Genomic DNA, 5000 nt, shown 5'->3' on the forward strand with positions numbered 1-5000 from the left:
TATAGATGGCTCATAAACTCTGCACCAAGTATCTGTACCAAGCGGGTATTCTCCTTGGCCTCCTGTCCTCAACATTTCCACTACGATGCATTTGTCTGATTTGCACATAGCCAGTTTATGTAAGCCTTGCTAGCTCAGTCGATACAGCACAGGACTCTTAATTTTGGAGTTTCGGGTCCGAGCCCCACGTTGGGCTCTCTCTTTCGTCCCCCGGAGCTAAATTTGGGCGCCTGACACTAGTTGCTTGTCCGTCACGCGGAGCAACTTGGACTTCAATCTCGTGATAAAATCTACCGGGACGAGGCCACAGCGTTGAATAATAGAGCCATGTATATTCCTACATTTCAGATGTAATTTTATGTTAGCAACTCTTATCTATTGAAGTGTAATACTAAAGAAAGGATGTCGTTAAACAAAGGATCCATAATTTACACTTTGGGACTGTGATGACTGGCAAACGTTAGGTATTTATTTCGTCGATGACAAGTTACGATGATAAACCACAAACATAATTGCTCATTGTTGAACTTTCCAAATATTCTGTTTATCAATTACATTTGTAAAGTTACGGTTCCAAAACATCCCTAGATTAAAAATAAAAAATTGGCACATAAGATAGATTACAGGGCTTGGGATACTAAAAATATTCAATAAAGCATTCTAGAAGTACAATACAAACTGTTTTATTTCCAACTAAACGTCCGTCAAATAACATTGATATATGTGCAAAGTAGCATCAATCTAATTATTCTTTTATGCTGGCAGAATTACAGAAATAAGTTATGTTTTTATATTTTTTATGATTTTCATTTTTTATTTATTTATTGGATGCTTACTTCACATAGGTTATGGAAAGAGTTTTCGGCTCCTCTTCTAGACTAACGCATGCAACTCGTTTGGATGTTCCCGCGTGGTCACAAGCGCTCCTATGCTGGGAATCGTCCGACGCCCCTTTGTCCTGCCTCCCACGTTCAGTCGCCAACCAACCACTCGGAACCAAGAGAGCGATAAACGGCGGGTTTCATTTAAGGCCAATTTCGAAATATATCTTTTAACGAAAAGTTGGGGTTTAACAATCTTTACGTTATCTTCCTGAATGACGTATCTTTCCCTGAGGACTGAGACAGAGACCCCGAACGTATGTGGTCTCTTGCTTCAAACACGTTATCGTTATCGTTTTGAATAAGATCCATAATGTTTCTTAAAGTGGAAGTGTTATAAGCAAGTACAGTATTACCGCAGTGGTCCAGGGGGTCGTTGAGAAGATCGGATCTATCGCATAACGAATTACGAAAGAAATGTCTCTGTCTGTAGGTAGCCAAAGCTTATAAAGGGAGATACCTTGTCTTCAGGTAGCATGAATCAGTACATGCAGACACAGACATACAAGGTAAATTCGACACTCCTTTTAATCTTCAAACTGTAAATTTTAGCCAGATGCTAACCTCTGTCCCCTGATAAAACCTGATGCGAGTTATTTTATGCCACAGGAAGCATTGTTTACGCTGCAAGTCAACATTTTTGGTCACATGAAGAGAGGTTAAGCAGGCATGGCAAATGAAGTAGATACCTAAATGGCAAGCCTATAAGGTTAAACGGGTTATTTCGTTATGCTGTCTGAAATTGTGCGCACAATAAAAGACACAAAGTTTAAGTTAAAAAAGTTACAAAGTTAAAGAACGAGGTGCAGCATATTAGAGAGAGATCGGGAGGTATGAACTAGAGAGATGGAGAGGGAGATGGAGAAATAAAAAGTATAGGGATTTAAAAAGATAAGGGAAACACCTGGAAAAAAAAACTACAATAAGAGAAAAGAAAGGAGAAGAGGAGGAACGAATAGTTGAATTGAATGAGCGGAAAGGAAAGTGTATGTATGTGTGTGTGTGTGTGTGTGTGTGTGTGTGTGTGTGTGTGTGTGTGTGTGTGTTTGTACCATATATGAATATAGAGACATACATAATAATATATGCATATGTATATATACATATATATAATATGTGTGTATGTGTATTTAATATATATATAATGAAAAGTAGAACCAGGGCTGTGATGAACATCTTTATTATTACATAACGTTTAGAAGAATTACATCTCCTTGAACATGTGGGTAAATCTATAAGAACTAGCCTACCTCTGAGCAGCCATTCGTTCTCAGAAGTCTGCCAGCATTCACACACAGATCACCCTTTCACATCTAACAGGCTCCTTCTCATCTCAGAATCCCTGTCCATCCACAAGATGAAACCCGATCTCAACAACAGTACAGCCATTCAATTGTTTACGGTGTAATGCAATTACCGTAACGAGCAGTTCTCACTTGTGTAGGTATGTCTCGCCCTCTTATTCATGTCTTGTATTGTTCCACAATGTTTCTGTCCTTTTCTTTTTGCTACATTCTGTTACACGTTTATCATTGTTTATTTTAAGAAGTGTTGTTGTTGATATTTTATCTTAATTTTATTTTGCGTTTAATATTTCTAGTCTGATGATGGAGATGTAATTCTTCGAAACGTTACGTACGATTACGTAACAACGACAAAAATAATTCGTAAAATAAACACCAATAAATGGGTAACCGAATGTAAAAAAAAGAAAAAGATAGGACAGAAACAATGTGGGGGGGAAAATGTGTGTGCGTGTGTGTGTGTGTGTGTGTGTGTGTGTGTGTGTGTGTGTGTGTGTGTGTGTGTGTGTGTGTGTGTGTGTGTGTGTCCACATGTATGCCTGTCGGTGAGCATAAATACACTCTTATTGTACAGTAAATACGTATATCGGGATGTTTCTTCCTTTATCACAAATTAGCAATCACTTGTATTACCTAGCTTCGGTATATAAACAGAAAATCATATAAGTCTAAGTGTAAAAGCCACACATCTCTGGAAGGCATACTGGCAACTAAAAGGACAGGTGATTAGATTATTTCGACAGTCAGTGAAGGGCACGGGGCCATATTGGGCAATCCACTGAGGTCTATAATCATCCAAAGGTTAAGGGACGTATGTGTTTGACTGGCCAGGGAATTCTCTCGATTTAAAGCTACTTAAAATAAAATGAGTTACTTTGAATTACCATAAGGTTGACTAAATTCTTTCCTCTAGCTCTCGGCCTTGTGCAGAAGAGTGATTTGGTTATTAGTAGTTCTGCAGAAGAGTGATGTGGTTAAGCAGTTCCTACAGATAAATAGATGTATAAGGATGGGTACACTTAGCGGACCCACTTAGACTAGGTAAAACAGTGTGTGTGTGTGTGTGTGTGTGTGTGTGTGTGTGTGTGTGTGTGTGTGTGTGTGTGTGTGTGTGTGTGTTATATATATACACATTTATATATACAGAATGAAAAGTAGAACCAGGGCTGTGGTGAACATCTTTATTATTATATAACGTTTCGAAGAATTACATCTTGAACATATGGGTAAATCTATAAGACCTAACCTACTCTGAGCAGCCCTTCTTTCTCAGCTGTCCGCCAGCATTCTCACACAGATCACCCTTTGACTCACAATGATTTCAAAACTCCGTCCACAACATCTAACAGGCTCCTTATCATTTCAGAATCCCTGTACATCCACAAGATGAAACTACGTAGTTTAGTGTTTGTAAAATCGAACACAAGTAACAAAACGTGAGAGCAAAGGCGTGCCAGCGGGTGTCCTGAGGTGTCATGTGCCACCGCTTGAATCTGACTACCCCAAGTGCAAGTCCATTATCTGAAACTATGAGTGGATTTTGGGGTGAGATTGATGCTGGTAATTAAAGTAGTTCTAGGTATGTATACACAAAAAAAATTCCACTTAATATTATTTTTATAATTGCATGCGCAACCCCTGCCCACGCATGTGCTCCGTTTGGTTTTGTTAACTGTAACTTAACAAAGAAATTACTGAAATTCAACATATTTTCTGTTTGTTTTGCTTGCCTTATTCAGTTATTGATGTTCCTCACGTCTTTTCCAATACTCATTTTTATTAAAGTTTTAAGTTACTCCTGCTGCAAAAATAAATTTGAATTTAAGTGGGTAAAAAAGGCTGGTTAAAGAAAAGCTTGTAAAATGCTTATACATGTATATATTTGTATGGGTAAGTGATGTGTATCTAGGTGTGTGAACACACATACGTACATAAATGTACTTGTGTTTAACATTATATATACACCTATATATATATACATTTAGCAAAAAAAAAAAAAAAAAAAAAAAAAAAAAAAAAAAAAAAAACTAGATGCTTGCGGACAGTGAGCGTCTGGCCCAAATATACGTCTGTTGGACTAAGTAAGAGCACCCAACGTGGGGCTCGAGTCCACGACCCTGGAGCTGTACAGACTGAGCTAGCCGGGTATAATGTAGAATGGACGCCTTCCACCTGAAGTGAAAAAAAAAAAAATACCTGTACGGTTATTGTTTGGACAATTATACACATGATTACATGATAAAGATTGATACAAAATTAAGTATCATCTTTCGTGTCATTTGATTGTTACTTTATATATAATTGTTACTTTACCTATCGAATTATTATTAATAGTGATTTTTACAATACAATTACTGACAGTAATATTTTCACTACTACTTTAAATCAGTACTCCTTCATTTTAACAATATTCGGAGCCATAAGAGAAAGAGAGGAGAGAAATATGAAGGGGATGAAAGAAATACTTTCTATTAGGTCCTTTATGCATGACTTCAGCTTAATAGATACGACGGACATTCAGATTCAATTCGTAGTCTTGGGTGCTTGTCTTAAACTAAGAACAGTTTGTTTGAAATTAAGTTAATGCGTTTGTATAATGGAAAAAATCAATATGCATATATTGCTATAAAAAGAACATGATGTTACTCAAGTTGAGAGAGAGAGAGAGAGAGAGAGAATGGGTGAGTGAGAGAAAAGCGACCCTGTCCTTTAGTTTGTATTGACATGTTCAGTACAAGAAGCTTCGACGGAATAGTTATGACTAACCGCAGTTCAACAGTTCACTTGGCTTTTCTGTTACATGGTTGGAGTTTAC

This window comes from Penaeus chinensis, chromosome 13, assembly GCF_019202785.1.
Source record: "Penaeus chinensis breed Huanghai No. 1 chromosome 13, ASM1920278v2, whole genome shotgun sequence".
NCBI lineage: Eukaryota > Metazoa > Arthropoda > Malacostraca > Decapoda > Penaeidae > Penaeus > Penaeus chinensis.